We start from the raw sequence: 18,913 nt of genomic DNA, 5'->3' as shown, positions 1-18,913 counted from the left end.
AGGGGGCCTTTTTCAGCACACAAAAATGTGCTGAAAAACTCGGCTTATACACGAGTATATACGGTAAGTTAAATACTGACTGTTTTTTCATGTAGCATTTCAGGCCCTAGAACATTTTATCACATTTTTGTTAAACATCAGTCCATCTAATTGTGGATTAATTGACTGTGCACATTTAGTATAAAGCAGGCCTGTCCAACCTGCGGCCCTCCAGGTGTTGTGAAACTACAAGTTCCAGCATGCTTTGCCAGTAGACAACCTGTTGATAGCTGGAAGGGCATGCTGGGACTTGTAGTTTCACAACATCTGGAGGGCCGCAGGTTGAACAGGCCTGGTATAAAGGATCACTCAATTAGAGTGTTTCATGTGATGGATACTATTAGATGTTTTCCACAAGTGTAAATATATTTTTGATAACAATGTACTTGTGGGCAAGTGACTTTCTACTTGTAATTCTGGCCAAACATAGATCATCACAGCCAAATGTAATGTTGCAGTAAATTTTTCTATAACCGAAAATTTAGTAAGCCAATGATATTCACCGCCCTAACGTGATGTATTCATTCTGCCAACGGTAGATATGTCAACACTTATACTGTCAACATCAAAATGATGACAGTGTAAATTGACATTCATTCTGTCAAACTGTGACATTGTGACCAAAGGGCAATGCCAGCAGTAGCTGGCGGGTCGGGCACAAAATAGCCAGTGTTAAAAAAACAAAACAAAAACACCCAAACATGTAGCCCAAATCTTCTGAAAGCAACAGTGCTCTTCCCGCATCACTAGGAAATGGGTGTGGGGTAATAAAGTATATTGTCATAGTAAACACACCATTTTATGCTGGTGCACTACAAGTCCACACACCCTGTTGCCAAAATAGATTTATTGGGGAAAAAATTAAAAACCCCAGTAATACTACCAACCACCAGGTTATTCATCTGTAATAATTACAGTGGTCCGTGGTTGTCCACTTAAAAAAACAAACAAACACAAAAAAGCCTATTAAAATTAATCCCATCTTCAAGCTTGATAAGCCAAAATACTCCACTGAAACATACTTGGCACAATAAACTGTGAACAGACGCACAATAACTCCTGTTGCATAATGGAAAAATGACAGCCACTAGGTCTAGTTATAACCCATGGCTTTCCCTTTGACAGTGTGGGAAAGTCCCAGGTTCTAAGTAGACCTACAAGCAGTATTTCTTTCATTTAGCATTGGTAGCTTTTGCTGTCAAGAGCTAGTTTGCGTCATTTGTAATGTTTTTTTTTTTCTTTCATCCATCTGGGGGACACTGCTAACCATGGGGTTGAGTAGGGTAGGGAGGAGTCTGGCACCTAACCAGTTAATCTTTTGCTGCTGACAGACCATAACCCCGCCAACTCCCAACAGAACTCAGTTTGAAGTAGGTGCCCAAGGAGTATGGGCTGAAGTTGAAGAGCTGCACAGTGAACGGAGTTCACTGTAATTAGGCTTTTTTTTTATCTTTTAGAAGTTTTTTGCTTTCTGTTGACTAGCGCGAGGGGCTCTGTTACACAGAGCAGACTCGTGGAGAGAGAAGCGGTTGTCAGCCGGGGAGCCGCGGTCCCCGCTAACAGCTTTCACAGGAGCAGTGAGGCTTCTCACAGTGTGTTATGCGGTCTGCAACAGACCGCTCTCACACTGATAGCAGGGTCAGGCGCTGCCACAGGCAGAGAGCGCCGGTACTCCTGCCGTTCCCCGGGGCCATGATAAGGAATGGAGCGTACCAAGTCCCCTCCTCAGAAGGGGGGGAGGGGGAACTTGGAGTAATGGCCGCGCTGTTCAGCACTTTTCAGGGGACACAGAGATAACAGGATTTCACTTACTGGAGAGGTGGAAATCGCTGTTATCCGGCGCAGAGAATGCAATGTGCCAGCGGTAGGGGAATGTGTAAAAAAAACACCCCTCCCCCCCCCCCGCTGAGAGAGCAGGTGGAAGATTCCTTTTTGGCGCCAAAATACAAAAGGAGGAGAGACACAGCAGTCATTCGGAGGAAGTGCAGCTGCTGACACACATCTCCCCTGCTAAGTATTTACTTTCTCTATGTATCATCATCACCATTTATTTATATAGCGCCACTAATTCCGCAGCGCTGAATAGAGAACTTATTCAGTCCCTGCCCCATTGGACCTTACAGTCTAAATTCCCTAACACACACACACAGACAGAGATAGACTAGGGTCAATTTGTTAGCAGCCAATTAACCTACCAGTATGTTTTTGGAGTGTGGGAGGAAACCCACGCAAACACGGGGAGAACATACAAACTCCAATATGCAATGGATAGAGAAGTATAGGTATTATGGGCACATATACTAAGTAGAGCTTTATGTTAAAAGAAACTATAGCTCTCCTTTTTGAGTCAGAAATGCTATAATGTGTTTAAGCATAATTAGTATTTCTGATGAATGTCTTGAGTGTTTGGGCGTTTTCTGTTATACGTGACTTTATTTTTTTCTTATCTTATGATGGCTGATAAAAGTAAAGCAACACGTGCCAAAGTATAATGCTAAATTAACTGGTGAACATCTGGATCAGGGGGGGCTTTGTGCTGGTTGCGCTGTGGCGCCTGTGATGTTGCAGCCTAAAGACAGCTTCATTCAGGGGATAGAGCCTCCCTAGTGGGTGGCAGCTTTGTCACAGGGGGTTAATACCCTTGTGAACCTTTTATCTAAACCAGCAGAGTGCCCAGTGGTGGCTATGAAGCTCCCATCTACCCCTGGGACACTACCCTCAGTGAGTTCAGGAGGGGGAATGATTAGTTTATTGCCACCAGGGGTCGGACAATCTCCTTCCCTGGCACTACAGGAGTCACCCCAGATGGGGGAGGCTGGATGGTCGGCAGTGGCCAGGGGTTTAGACCGACTAAACCATTTGCTGGAAAATCCCAGGCATATACATAGAAATAAGAGACATAGATCAGCTAATGCGCTGTTGTCTCTGTCTGATTCAGAGCAATCCTCTGCGGAGGAAGGTCAATTGTTAGAGGATTCTGATCTTTCATTAATAGAGTCAGAGGAAGGCTCTAGGTACCAGGGTATGGACAATCTGGTAAAAGCAGTATGTCAGACCTTGGGATTTATTGAAGTCGAAGAGACGAGGTCCTTGGACCGGTCTCTTTTTAAGAAGGCTCCTAAACAAGTGGTCAGGTTCCCTCCCTCAGCAGAGCTGAGAGAGATTGCAGAGGCCTCTTGGAAGCATCCGGATAGGAGGTTCTCTGTGCCAAAAAAGTTTGGGTCATTATATCCAATACAGGAGGAGGATATGACCGGATGGGAACAGGTGACAAGAGCAGATACGCCTGTGGTGGGGTTGGTTCGCCAGACCACGCTACCTGTACCAGGAATGGTGCCCTACAGGACTCGACCGATCGTAAGTTAGAAACTTTTCTGAAATCGGTCTTTACGGCCACTGGTACCAACTTCAGACCGGCGTTATCTTCGGCCTGGGTAGCAACGGCTATGGAAGCTTGGGCTGGGCAGTTAGCGTCCGCATTACAGGATTTGGAATTGCACCCTTTGGCCATGCACCTTAAGGCGGCAGGTTATGTGTATGAGGCGACCCAGAATTCAGCCTCCATATCATCTTCTATTTCTGCTACAGCAGTAGCAGCAAGAAGAACATTATGGTTAAGAGCTTGGGATGCGGATCTGGAGTCGAAGAGATCATTAGAATCCATTCCGTATATTAGTGGGGTGCTATTTGGTCCAGAGTTGGACTCCTGGATCTCACAGGCCTCGGGGGGTAAGAGTACATCCTTGCCTGTGAATACTCCTAGACCCAGGACTCCAAGGTTTAGTTCTTTTAGACAGCCTTTTTGTTGGGGCATGTCTGGCAGAGGCCAGACAGTCAGGTCAAGGGCTGCCGGAGGTAGGAGACAGTCGCTTAGGGTAAGGTCATCATTTTCCTCCGCAGCAGGTAGGTCCTCTTCCGCCAAGCTTCCGGATAGACCAGCAGCATGACTACCACCCTCCTCTGGTAGCAGAGGGTAGGGTGGGAGGACGGCTGCTTGGGTTCGCCCAGCAGTGGACAGAGTCCTTGGCGGACAGGTGGATTCAGGGGATCATGAGAAGGGGTTACATGATAGATCTAGTAGGGCCAGCTCCGCACAGGTTTTTTGTAACCAGTTTACCCCGCTGTCCTCAAAAAAGACAAGCAATGATCTCTTCTGTCGATTTGCTTCTTTCACAGGAGGTTATTGTACAGGTTCCGGAGTACCAGAGAAGGAAAGGCTTTTACTCAAACCTCTTCTTGGTACGGAAACCGGATGGTTCGTTCAGACCAGTGCTGAACCTCAAGCAACTAAATCTTCATCTGAAGGTAATCTCCTTTCGGATGGAATCCCTGAGATCTGTCATAAATGGCCTGGAGGCAGGCCTGTTCATGGCATCAATAGGCATCAAGGATGCCTATCTCCATGTTCCGATCTGAGAGGGGCATCAGCCGCTTCTCAGATTTACGGTGGGCTCAGCTCACTATCAGTTCAGGGCTCTTCCGTTCGGGCTTGCCACAGCCCCAAGGGTGTTTACAAAGATTATGGCTGCACTACTCCAAGGGAGTGCAGATTGTACCTTACTTGGACGATTTACTAATCAAGGCGTTAACAGCTCAGTTGTTGGAACAACATCTTTGCCTTATGGTGAAGGTGCTGGAACGACACGGTTGGCTCCTGAATGGAATAAAGTCTCAAATGATAACATGTCCATTTTTGGGATTGATAATGGACACTGCAGACAGCAGGGTTTTTCTTCCGGAGGACAAGGTAAGGTCCTTAAAGGAGTGGACAGACAAGGTTCTGTCGCACAGGAGGCTGTCAGTACTCATGTGTATGAAGCTGCTAGGAAAGATGGTGGCATCTTTCTAGATGCTTCCGTACGGAAGGATTCATTCCAGGGGGTAAATGTATCAATCTGCGGGTTCATCAACACCCGCGTGTTCAGCCTCTTCCGCGATTAAATTTCAAGCAGCGCTGCATTGTAAAGGGAAGTTAACCCTTTACAATGCAGCGCCGCTTGAAATGTAATCGCGAAAGAGGCTGAACACGCGGGTGTTGAAGAACCCGCAGATTGATGCATTTACCCCCAGATGTCTTCAATGGGACATACTGAGGAAGTGGTCAGGGTCCTTCCTCTGGTTGGATCGCCAGTGGATGAGATTGTCTCTAAAGGTGAGAGAATCCCTCAGTTGGTGAGGGACAACCTAGCAGAAGGCAGGTCCTTTGTCCCGTGGTCCTGGATCTTAGTATCCACGGACGCCAGTCTGAGTGGTTGGGGGGCAGTGGTCCTTCACCTAAGGATGCAGGGGCTGTGGTCAGAGAAACAGTCGGTTCTTCCCATAAATGTGCTGGAACTCATGGCCACCTTGAAAGCAGTGCAGAGGGCTCAGAGTGTTTTACAAGGAAGGCCGGTCCGCATCCAATCCGACAATGCCACGGCAGTGATATACATAAACAGACAAGGGGGTGCAAGAGCGATGAAGGTCACGTTTCAGATTTTTGCCTGGGCCGAAAGGAACGTGCCCGCGTTGTCAGCGGTTTTCATCCCAGGAATACAGAACTTGCAGGCAGACTATCGGGGGAGTGGGCCCTTGTAACAGATTCTGGATACTATATTACTAATCTTGATTAGCGCTGGCTTACCTGAGGTGCGGAGTCTAACGATCTCCCCGGTGTTCACCAAGAACCGTCGCAAGGCGGGGTGGGCTTCGCTGCCAGGAGTCGCAGGTCGCGGTCCCCAGGTTCGCCTCAAGATGTAGTACAGCGGAGTGAAGCGGTGGTAGCGGAGTCAACGAGCCGGGTCGGTACACAGGAATGGAGTCAGGCAGAATCAGAAGGCAACTCGGAGTCAACAAGCCAGGTTCGGTACACGGGTCACAAGAATAGGAGAATGGTCAGCAAGCCGGGTCGGTACACAGGGAATAGAGAGCCAGGGAAGTCAAACAGGCAGAGATCAGCACACAGGAGACACAGGAACAGGAAGACACTGCAATCCACGAAGAGCAGGAGCCAGGAACAGGTAAGTGTTGCTCTGACACTCAGCGAGTGTCAGAGTGAGGTTTTTATACAGACGGGGATTCAAAATCCCCGCCTCTAGGTTGTGGTCATGTGACCGCCTCTGGGTGCGGTCACATGGTCCGAATGCGGAAGTGCGGCTGGACGGAGCGGCGGGGATAAGGTAAGTCCGTAACAGTACCCCCTGCCATAAAGGTGGACTCCGAACACCTAATAGGGTTTCAAAGGAAATTTTTTATGGAAGGATCTAAGTAGACGGGGAGCATGTAGATCAATGGCTCTTACCCATGAGCGCTCCTCAGGACCGTAACCCTTCCAATCCACCAAGAACTGTATGGCACCTTGAACTTTACGAGAATCTAGGATAGTTTTAATCTCGTATTCAACTTGATCCCGATCCACAGCAGGAGGAGGAGTTCTGGATGAGGTGGAGAATCTGTTGGTTACCATCGGTTTTAACAAGGAGACATGGAAGACATTGGGTATACGTAAAGAGGGAGGCAGACTCAATCTAAAGGCTACGGGATTAATAATCTCAGATATAGCAAATGGGCCAATAAACTTGGGAGCAAATTTTTTACTGGGAACCTTTAAACGAATGTTCTGGGTGGATAGCCATACCCTGTCACCAACTGCAAAACTTGGAGTCATTCTCCTTTTATCGTAGAATTTTTTGGAACGAGTAGTTGCTTGTTTTAAGTTTGTCTTGGTTTGTTCCCAAATATCAGAGAAGTTACGAACCAGAGAGTCCACTGCTGGAACTTCAGAAGATGAGACTTGAGAGAAGGTGGGTAGTCTAGGATGGCAGCCATACAGAACAAAAAAGGGGGAGTTAGAGATGGCCTCATGAAAATGGTTGTTATGGGCGAACTCGGCCCAAGGGAGAAGGTCCACCCAGTTGTCTTGGTTACTAGAGATAAATATTCTTAGAAACTTCTCTAATTCTTGGTTGGTTCTCTCAGTAGCCCCATTGGACTGGGGATGATATGCGGAAGAGAAGTCAAGCTTAATCCCGGATTTATTGCAAAAAGACCGCCAAAATTTTGATATGAATTGTGATCCCCTATCGGAGACAATATGTTGAGGACAGCCATGGAGGCGAAATATTTCTTTAATAAAAATATCGGCTAAGGAGGAGGAAGAAGGAAGGCCTTTGAGAGCAATAAAGTGAGCTGTTTTAGAGAAGCGATCCGTGACCACAAGCACTACAGTACAGGATTTGGAAGGGGGAAGGTCCGTGATAAAATCCATGGAGATCTGTGACCAAGGGTAATCAGGAATGGGTAATGGGAGCAAGCATCCATAAGGCTTCTTCCTAGAGGTCTTGTGTTGAGCACATTTGGAACAAGCAGCAACAAATTTCTTCACATCCTCCAGCAAGGAAGGCCACCAGTAGCTTCGGGACAATAAGTCCCAGGTCTTGCGAATGCCGGCATGCCCAGAGAAGAGTGAGTGATGAGCCCAGTGAAGGAGCCGGGTGCGTAGATGTGGCAAGATGAATGTTTTGCCTGGAGGGCAGCCCTTTTTTAGGTGTGTAGCTGCCAATACTTGACATGGATTTACAATGAATTTCTTATCCTCCGAGGATTCCATGTCAGCTGGATCAAAAGAGCGAGATAAGGCGTCTGCCTTCGTGTTCTTAGATCCTGAGTGAAAAGTGATGTTGAAATCAAAGCGTGAGAAGAATAAGGACCACCTTGCTTGTCGAGGATTTAGACATCGGGCAGTGCGTAAGTACAGCAAATTCTTATGGTCGGTATATATGGTGATAGGGAATTGTGCTCCTTCTAGTAAATGTCTCCATTCGGAGAGAGCCAATTTGATGGCCAGGAGCTCTTTATCGCCAATCCCATAATTCCTCTCAGCAGGTAAAAAGCGACGGGAAAAGAATCCGCAGGGATGAAGTTTTCCAGAAGGACCTCGCTGTGATAGTACGGCTCCTGTGCCAACAGAAGAGGCATCTACCTCCAGGACAAAGGGACGAGAACAATCTGGCTGTTGAAGAATGGGTGCGGATGAAAAGAGAGACTTTAATAATATAAAGGCTTGGATAGCCTCAGAGGACCAAATACCAGCGTCAGCAGATTTGCGGGTCAATGCTGTGATGGGAGCCACGAGAGAGGAGTACCCCTTGATAAATTGACGATAATAGTTGGAGAATCCTAGGAAGCGTTGAGTGGCTTTAAGGCCTGAAGGTTGGGGCCAGTCAAGTATGGCTTTCAATTTTGTGGGATCCATCTGTAGACCGGTGCCCGAAATAATATATCCCAGGAAGGGAATTTGTCTCTGCTCGAAGGTGCATTTCTCCAATTTGCAAAATAACTGATTTTTTCGGATACGAGAGAGGACCTCCAATACATGAGTACGATGAGATGCTAGATCTTGAGAAAAGATGAGAATGTCGTCCAAGTAGATGACTACAGATTGGTACAAGAGGTCTTGAAACAGCTCATTCATAAAGCTCTGAAATATGGCTGGGGCATTGCATAGCCCGAAAGGCATGACTAGATATTCAAAGTGGCCGTCTCGGGTGTTAAACGCCGTCTTCCATTCATCCCCCTCCTTAATGCGTATAAGGTTATACGCTCCTCTGAGGTCAAGTTTAGAAAAGATGGTGGCACCCTTGATCCGGTCAAATAGTTCAGAAATCAGTGGCAGTGGATACCGATTTTTAACGGTAATGGCATTCAGGCCTCTGTAATCAATGCAAGGGCGGAGGCCCCCATCTTTCTTTTTTACGAAGAAGAAGCCAGCCCCAGCTGGGGAGGCAGACTTGCGGATGAAGCCCCTGCTTAGATTTTCTTGGATGTACTCCTCCATAGCCTTAGATTCCGGGAGGGAAAGGGGGTAAACACGGCCCCTGGGAATGGGTTTACCAGGTATCAGATCAATGCCACAGTCCCAGATTCTGTGAGGAGGAAGTCTAGTGGCCTCTTGTTGACAGAAAACATCAGAGAAGGTTTGGTATGGCTCAGGCAGGAGAGTCACAGGAAATTCTTGGGTACGTCTGGGACTATTCGGGGGAACCACTCTCTGTAGGCAGCGAGAGAAGCAGGACTGTCCCCAGGACAATATGTGACCAGATTTCCAGTCCAAGGTGGGAGAGTGGGCACGAAACCAAGGAAGTCCTAGGATGACTGGGTTGGTAGATCTCTGTATTACTAGAAAAGAAATCTTCTCCCGATGAAGTGCTCCTATCTGAAGTAGAAGAGGAATAGTGCGTACCAAGATGGACCCCTCAGGGATTCTTCCCCCATCAATGGCCATCAGAGAGATGGGTTGTTCCAAGGCTTGTGTGGGAATAGCGAATTGTTTAACTACTGTGGCAGAAATGAAATTTCCTGCGGCCCCGGAATCTAGAAGAGCCGACTGCGGGAAGGTCTTTTGTCCTAACTGAAGGGAAATGGGAATAGACAGGCAATCATTACTATTGGGAACTGACTGACACTGAGAAAAGAGGCCCAACGACACAGCTCCAGAACTCGTTAGGCCCTGTCGTTTCCCGAGCGTTTGGGACAAGAACTCAGAAGATGGCCACTCTCACCACAATATAAACACAACTTGTTCCGAAATCTCCTCTCCCTCTCTTCGGCTGATAGGCGGGTCCTCCCAAGTTGCATGGGCTCTTCAGGGGGAAGAACAGGGGTCTGGAAGTTGGGGGCCAAGCGAATCATGCTACGCCGCGACTGTTCCTTCTCGGAATTGCGTTCCTTGAAACGCAAATCAACTTTGACACAGAGGGAGATAATGTCGTCCAAAGATGTAGGGAGTTCCTGGGATACCAACTCGTCTTTGATTCGGTCTGAAAGGCCCTGCCAGAATGTAGCTACTAGAGCCTCATCATTCCAGCGAAGTTCAGAGGCCATGGTTCTGAAGTGGACCGCATACTGCCCCACAGACTGGTTTCCCTGGCGGAGTCGTAGTAAGCCAGAAGCGGCATTGGACACCCTTCCTGGCTCATCAAATATTTTCTTGAAGGTGGACAAGAAGAGGTTGAAGTCATGTAGAATGGGGTCGTCCCTCTCCCATAAGGGGGAAGCCCATGCTAAGGCTTGACCGGACAATAACGAAATCACATAGGCCACTTTCGTTTTTCCGGAGGGGAAGTTCCCAGGTAGAAGCTCGAATTGTATAGAGCATTGATTTAAAAATCCTCTGCAATTTTTAGGGTCTCCATCGAACTTAGGTGGGTTAGGTAACCGTAGCTGCGAGGAAGAAGCTGCTGCTGCTGCCTGAGGTACAGGGGCCACTGCCGGCCCAGGTGATCCACCAGCCACTAGGGTGTTCTGGACAACATCCAAGCGAGTGGATAGGCTATTGAGGAATTTTAAAAGTTGCTCTTGGTTAGCTTCTTGTTTATCCATCCTTCCTACTAAATGCTCCAACAGATCTTTAGCTGTGGTATCCATGGTCAGAGCAAACTGTAACAGATTCTGGATACTATATTACTAATCTTGATTAGCGCTGGCTTACCTGAGGTGCGGAGTCTAACGATCTCCCCGGTGTTCACCAAGAACCGCCGCAAGGCGGGGTGGGCTTCGCTGCCAGGAGTCGCAGGTCGCGGTCCCCAGATTCGCCTCAAGATGTAGTACAGCGGAGTGAAGCGGTGGTAGCGGAGTCAACGAGCCGGGTCGGTACACAGGAATGGAGTCAGGCAGAATCAGAAGGCAACTCGGAGTCAACAAGCCAGGTTCGGTACACGGGTCACAAGAATAGGAGAATGGTCAGCAAGCCGGGTCGGTACACAGGGAATAGAGAGCCAGGGAAGTCAAACAGGCAGAGATCAGCACACAGGAGACACAGGAACAGGAAGACACTGCAATCCACGAAGAGCAGGAGCCAGGAACAGGTAAGTGTTGCTCTGACACTCAGCGAGTGTCAGAGTGAGGTTTTTATACAGACGGGGATTCAAAATCCCCGCCTCTAGGTTGTGGTCATGTGACCGCCTCTGGGTGCGGTCACATGGTCCGAATGCGGAAGTGCGGCTGGACGGAGCGGCGGGGATAAGGTAAGTCCGTAACAGCCCTGCATCCAGAAGTGTTCCAGTTGCTGGTAGACAGGTGGGGACTTCCGTATCGAGACCTGATGGCATCAAGAGTCAACAGGAAAGTTCCAGAGTCCTGCGCAAGAACAAGAGATCCACTTGCAGTGGACGTCCTGACAATGCCTTGGGACTTCAGGTTAGATTACCTGTTCCCCCCCCCCCCCCCATATCAATGATTCCCAGGGTCCTTCGAAGGGTCAGACAGGGAGATCGACCAGTTATTCTGGTGGCTCCAGCCTGGCCGCGAAGAGTATGGTTCCCAGAGATTTTTCTTGTGGCAGTAGGTCAAGGGGTTCGGTTGCCGCTTCGAAGAGATCTGCTGACCCAGGGACCGTTCTTGCATCAGAGTCTAGACCAGCTGAATTTAATGGCATGGCTTTTGAATATGGTCTGTGGACAGCGAGAGGGTTCTCTTTGAGTGTAGTAGACACTCTCCTAAAAGCTAGGAAGCCAGTTTCGGCTAGGATGTATCACCGCATCTGGCATGTTTTATATAAGGTGGTGTAAGAAGAAATCCTACAATTCAAAGTCGTTTCGTCTGACTAGATTTCTGGCCTTTTTACAGGGTGGCTTGGATGCAGGTCTCCGGTTGGGAACCCTAAAGGTTCAGGTGTCAGCTTTGTCAGTGTATTTTCACAGATGGCTGGCGGAGATTCTGGATGGTAAGACTTTCTTGCAGGGAGTGCTTCACATTCAACCGCCCTACGTGCATTCAACGGATCCTTGGGATCCTAATATGCTGCAGGAGCCTCCATTCGAACCGTTACACTCAGCGGAATTGCGGTTCTTGACTTGGAAGGCAGTCTTTCTGCTGGCTATTGCCTCAGCCAGGAGGGTCTCCGAGTTGGGGGCTTTATCTTGCAGGGAACCTTATCTGGTCTTTCATGAGGATATAGCAGTTTTAAGGACTATTCCATCCTTTCTCCCTAAGGTGGTGTCGAGTTTCCATATAAATCAGGAAATAGTAGTTCTGGTGTTCAGAGGGGAGCCTCAGGCTTCTGGAACCAGGGGAAGTAAATGTTTGGATGTGGTTAGGGCGCTACGGATATATGTTAAGAGAACTGCAAAGATGCGTAAGACAGATTCTCTATTTGTGTTATTTGATTTTTCTAGACGAGGATGGCCAGCGTCTAAGCAATCAATTGCTAGATGGCTTACCCTAACAATTAGGGAGGCCTATGTCCGTACTAGCCATCCTGTGCCGAAGCGTATTGTTGCCCATTCTACCCGTTCAGTTGGGTCGTCTTGGGCGGCGCGAAATGGGGCCTCAGCGGACCAGCTATGCAAGGCAGCCACCTGGTCCTCAGCCAATACTTTCACAAAATTCTACCGATTTAATGTTTTTGCGTCTGAGGACTCCTCATTTGGCCGTAGTGCTCTACGTGCTGGGCTATCAGAGCGGTCCCACCCATCAGAGGGGCTGCTTTAGTAAGTCCCCATAGTTAGCAGTGTCCCCCAGATGGATGAAAGAGAAAAGAGGATTTATACTTACGATAAATCGGTTTCTCTGATTCCATCTGGGGGACAGTGCGTTCCCTCCCCCTTTGCTTTCTTCTGTGTATCTTGGTTGATTGGCCTATCTTCCTGGGGCTTTGTTAATCAAACTGAGTTCTGTTGGGAGTTGGTGGGGGGGATGGTCTGTCAGCAGCAAAAGATTAACTGGTTAGGTGCCAGACTCCTCCCTACCCTACTCAACCCCATGGTTAGCAGTGTTCCACAGATGGAATCAAAGAAGCCGATTTATCGTAAGTATAAATCATCTTATTTTTATTATTTTGGGCCGGACCCTCCAGCATTATTGCTAGTGAGTCCATTGGCTGTAACGCTAGCATTGTCTCTGAATGTTGACATTGTGGCTGTTGACGTTTACACAGTCACCATTTTGACGTCTATTGTGTGTGTTATTCAGCCGCCATATCGTACCAAACCACTCTCTAACATGTGAAATGATAGGTCAATCTGAAGAAAAACAGGAAGAAATATTACATTTGTGTAACCAAATGACCAAACTGGCAACCGATCCCAGCAGTCATGTGAAGGACTGAATTGCGTGTGTACCCATCTTAAGTCAATTAATGGACACACAATTTGGAATTTAAATGACAAAGGGCAGTAGCTTATACTTTTAGTATCCGCATATAATATTTCAAATGGCAAGATGAATTGCTTCTAACATGCATCTTACTGTTCAAATTGTATTTTAGTTTTTAGTTTTATAATTTAGTCTGAATCTCAAACTTAAATCTGTTAAAATTTATTCTAAAAAAAATATGTATTAGGTTTAAAAAATAGTTTTACAAGTTATTATAAGTTATAATTTTTACTGTGTTAAAGTTCTAAAGATCTTTACTGCTATATATCTCTGCAAGTGAGCTTCACAAGTGTTATAGAAGAAAAACAAGGGAGAAGGCAACTGACTGGGATGTGAGGCATCTGTTGACAGTCTGGGTCAGCTCACTTCATGAAAGGGCTCCAGTACAAGTAAGGATGAGCAGGCAGGGGGGGGGGGGAGCAGCTATAGTCCCTATTGATGTAGTAGTCTGTGGGGAGGAAGAGGCTATGCGAACACCCAATTTAGATGTTGGACTTTCAGTGATAGTACATATACTACTGTAACTTCATTAAAACTCATAGTGAGCTCAAGATCACAAGACGTAATAGATTATCTGCCTAAAATGTACAGATATTACCAAACTTGTGGCTAAGCGTTGGCCTGAAATTTGCACATTGGCATGTCCTTTGTGCTTGAATATGCTAAAAAAACGTCATGTTTAGCTTTTCCTATGTACTCTGCCCATCTGCCTACTGTTCATCTTTTGTGAACATGAAATTTAAGAAAGTGTATCGGGCTGATTCTTTTTGTAGTGTTCTGTATTGTAAATACATCACATAGTAGCAAATCTTCGTTTGTATCTGCCATCTTTGATAAAACTGGTGTAAGAATCAGCTGTCCCATTGATGATAATATGCATTATTCCATGGACCATGAACCAATGATGGATATTGTCACCTCATGTGGCTAAAATTTTGACAATGCAGCTCCAGCTACTACATATAGTCTCCGTCGACCCAAACCAGGCACACCAAACAGACCTGCTACCTGCGAAAGTGTTCCCGCACTACAGAGCGCCACTGGAGAAAATTTTGTTCCTATCCTGATTTCCTCCACTATAAATTCATCCTTTCCTCTTACAGCACTGCCCTTTCAATTGCCAAACAACCGTTCTTCAAATCTCTAATATCCACTCAGTCATCTATCCCACGTCACCTCTTTGCCATCTTCAACTCACTTCTCTGCCCACCTGCACCTCCTCCCCCCTCTTCCTTCACAGTCTATAATTTTGCCATCTATTTCAAAGACAAAATCGACACCATTTGACAAGATATTTCCTCATGCCAAATTCCACTCACTCTACCCACTTTTACCTACACTCCCCAATCCACCCTTAATTCATCCTTTCCAGTAACTGAAAACAAAGTCTCTGCACTCCTCTTCATCTCACTCTACAACCTGTCCCCTTGACTCTATTCCCTCCCAACTTCTCTGCTCCCTCTCCACAGCATGCCCACCTCTATCTCATCTCTTCAACTGCTCTTACAAAAGTGATCAATGATCTACTTACTGCAAAGTCTAAGGGGTATATTTACTAAATGGCGGGTTTGAAAAAGTGGAGATGTTGCCTATGGCAACCAATCAGATTCTAGCTGTCATTTTGTAGAATGCACTAAATAAATGACAGCTAGAATCTGATTGTTTGCTATAGGCAACATCTCCACTTTTTCAAACCCGCCATTTAGTAAATCTAGCCCTAAGGGTCATTTCCTTATACTCGTTCTCCTGGACCTATCTGCTGTTTTTGACATTGTTGATCACCCTATTCTCCTACACACCCTTCACTTCCATTGGCCTTCGTGACACAGTTCTTTCCTGATTCATTTCCTACCTATTGAACTGCTGCTTTATTGTTTCTACCTCTGGCACATCCTCCACACCCACTATCTGTTTGGGTCCCACATGGCTCTGTTCTTGGCCCTTTACGCTTTTCATTATACACCTTTTCTCTTGGGGAATTAATTCCCTCATTCGGCCTCCAATACCACCTCTACGCTGATGACACTCAAATATATATATATCTCTTCCCCTGACCTTTCTCCTTCTGTACTATCTCGTGTAACCAACTGTCTTACTGCTATCTCCACATGAATGTCGCAATGCTACCTAAAACTCAACATGTCCAAAACAGTGCTGCTTATCTTCCCTTCTGCCAGAGTCACCACCTGCCCTCATCTCCCTGCCTGTCAATAACACCACAATTTCCTCAGTCTCCCAAGCCCATTACCTTGGTGTCACACTTGACTCCACCCTCTGCTTTATTCCTCACATCCAGACTCTCTCCCAGTTCTGTCAACTCCACCTTAAAAACATTGCCAGAATATGCCCTTTTCTTACTCAACATGCTACCAAAACTCTTATCCATTCTCTCATCATCTCCAGTCTTGACTATTGCAACCTCCTGATGGAGTCTAGCACTCCATCCTAAATGCTGCTTCAAGGATGATCTTCCTCTCTCACCCCTCCACATCTGCTGTACCACTTTGCAAATTCCTACACTGGCTTCCTGTGTCCTCCAGAATCAAGTTCAAATTACTTACCCTTACTTACAAAACCCTCAACAACACTGGCCCTGTACACAGCTCAAATCTCATATCAAAGTACTCTCCTGCTCGCTTTCTTAGATCTACATCTGACCTTCCACTTGTCTCGTCTCTGGCAGCCACCTCTCACTTCTTCCTACAAGCCTTCACCTGTGCTGCTCAGGGCCGGTGCTAGGGTCCACGGCACCCTAGGCATTTTTAAAAATGCGGCGCCCCCCCCAGCAAAAATCCCCCCCCCCCTGCAAAAATCACCGCCCTCCACCCTCCTCTCCTTACCTTGTCTCACCACCGCCGCCTCTCTGCTCCGTCTCCTCCCCTCCACTCACTGACACTAGTAAGTGGAGGGGAGGAGACGGAGCAGAGAGGCGGTGGTGGTGACAAAATAGCCTCCCCTCCCCCCTCCCCGTCCATCTGAATGCTGTGCGGCGGCCGTGACAGGTATGGTCAGCGGTCACCACACAGTTTTAAAGTATTTTAGAATACTGTGGCGCCCTCCAGAGCCCGGCGCCCTAGGCAAGTGCCTAACCTTGCCTAATGGGAGCGCCGGGCCTGGTGCTGCTCCCCACTTATGTAATTCCCTACCTCGCTCAAGCAGACTTTCCCACAGCCTTCAAACCTTTAGATGCTCTTTGAAAACCCATCTCTTTTTTAGAGGTGACCTTATCCCCGATAACACTATTTACACTAATGCACCCTCACAACTGGCCCAATCTTCATTTGATGCTTTTGTTTCAGCTGTGCCCCCCTCCACTTAGAATGTAAGCTCTCTAATGAGCAGGGTCCTCCATACCCTTTGTTTTCATGTCTGTATTTATTTTGTTTATCTTATATATCCAGTTTTCCCTACTGTACAGCACTGCAGAGCACTGTGGAGCCTTACAAATCTATGATAATAATAATAGAGTATCCTGGGTATTCTAGATAAACAGAGACAAATATTGCACAAGTTTTCAGGAATGATTCATTGTTTGTTTTACCTTTGTAACATGCTTATAGGAGCACATTGGAAGTACAATAACAAAAATACTTGTGATTTAATGAATAGTTAAAGCACAAACATAACTAAATGGCCTTAATAAATCACTCTGATGATAGAGCACACAAAAAACTCCAGTAGTGTTTATGATTTGATCTATGCAGAATTAATACATATTTCCTGTAATAATTTTCTTATGAAAAGTTCTTGTTTATGGAGTGATGCCAAATTAATGAAATCTTAATACATCTGCTAAATTTAAATCGGGGTTGTGGACAGTCCTGGAAAGCTATATACAACACAACAGGAATTGCCCACATCAATAGTCGAAAAGTGACCAGGTAATATTTAGTACCTACTAGACACCAAAGGATATTTGGCACAACTTGCTCATTACGTTGGAGAGGATGTGGTACCTTCTACCACGTTTAGTGACTCTGCCCTAAGCTTGCCAAATTCTGGGACAACATAACCACCCTTATATCCAGAATAACCCTAAAACCATTAATTATTCATGGTCCTTTCTTTGGGTTCTACCAATACAGAACTTAGATAAACCCTCAGCTAAATTGGCCACACAAATTCTTAATACAACTAGATGCCTCATAGTACATCATTGGGAAAAAAAATAGATCCCCCCTCCTTGCAGCAGGTGCACAACAAAATATGTCACCTAACATCCATGGAGAAAAGGTATGCCTACTTCATATTTCACACATTTTTGGAGTCTATGGTATTACAACATCTCTTTAACTCCCTCCCACTAGCAGATGTTCTTTCCTCCTTTGGTAACTGTTACATGTTTGTCTTGACATTTACTTGATGAATACTGATGACTTTTTAAAGAATTGTACACCCACCTGGGCTTGTTGGAGTTCCTGGAGTTTGCCTCACTTTTCCTTCACACTTATTAACCCTTTCTGTTGTGCACATGCATATGCCTAACTCACCCACACACTCAAATACTTCTCAAACACCATTGTAATTTCACATGATCTGTTGTATTGAAAAGGTCTACAGCTGAATTTTGCATGTTTCCCTGGCCTTAAATGTTTTGCAAACTTTCCCCTATTATTTTTCTCTTATTGGTTCTGTTACACTGCTTCCACATTCTGATGTATCATGTTTTGTGGTAAAGGCAGTATTGTACAAAGAAACTGAAAAACAGTTATAAAGAGGAAAAAACACCAGAAAAACAGAGTGGAAAGGAGGGAGAGTGCGTACAGGATTAAGAAAAAGAGACCAGGAAGAAGACCCCCACCCCCCCAAAAAAGTTTATAAAAAGCCTAGTTCTGGCCAGGGTTTTAGAGTAAGAAAGGACTTTGGCATCTTCAGTGATGATGCTGGCAGACATGCAGATGGAAGAGCTTCTGTGGCATTATTATTAATAATCTTTATAGGGCGCCAGATGAGGTCCGCTGCACCATACAGATGGAAAACAACAAGTCTGTATATGGTATAACCATACAATACAGTAAACAAATAATACTACAACTCTCAACACAGCTAATGGGGTGCAAGATGTATTCACAGTGCAGGCTAAAACCTGTAACCATTAGCATGGGCGCAACTAACAAGTTTAGAGCCACTGAAATAGGTACAAAGATGATAGAGGAGTCAAACGGCATAGAGCCCAGGGAGGTGCGCAGTGTAGCTGGTGAGCCATAGGAAATGAGAACAGGAGGGAAAAGGGCCCTGCTCACTAGAGGTTACAATCTAAAGGGAAAGGGACAGACACATGGGGTGAGCCAATGTAAAGGAATCTGAGGGCAAGAAGCAAGAGTGGGAGAGATGGAAGATAAAATTAGGTGAGGTATACTATATGGTGAAGTGGAGGCAGTGTCGGACTGGCCTGCCGGGGAGCCGGGGTATCCCCCGGGAGGCCCTGTTGCCTGATAACCCCGCCCTCTTTGTTGGTGAGGCAGAGCAGAGAATTACCGAGTTGCGGTCAGTCTACATATGAAACGGAGACTGTCAAACTAATCCCTGCCTACAGCCAGCACGTGAGAACACTTCCTGCTCCTGAGACAGAGAGAGGCAGAAATGCTTCACAGTGACACAGATCTCAGATTACTCCTTCTGCTGTAGTTGCAGGCGTCCTGTAGTCATAAAGTTGCCATCCTAACTGCAGTGTGAGTCCGTGTAATCAGTAAGTAATAAATCGTGCAAACTTCTCTAGAGCTCTCCACTGTGTGACCTCGGA

The sequence above is a fragment of the Mixophyes fleayi genome, chromosome 9 (assembly GCF_038048845.1).
Source record: "Mixophyes fleayi isolate aMixFle1 chromosome 9, aMixFle1.hap1, whole genome shotgun sequence".
NCBI lineage: Eukaryota > Metazoa > Chordata > Amphibia > Anura > Limnodynastidae > Mixophyes > Mixophyes fleayi.
Note: the sequence above shows the minus strand (reverse complement) of the source record.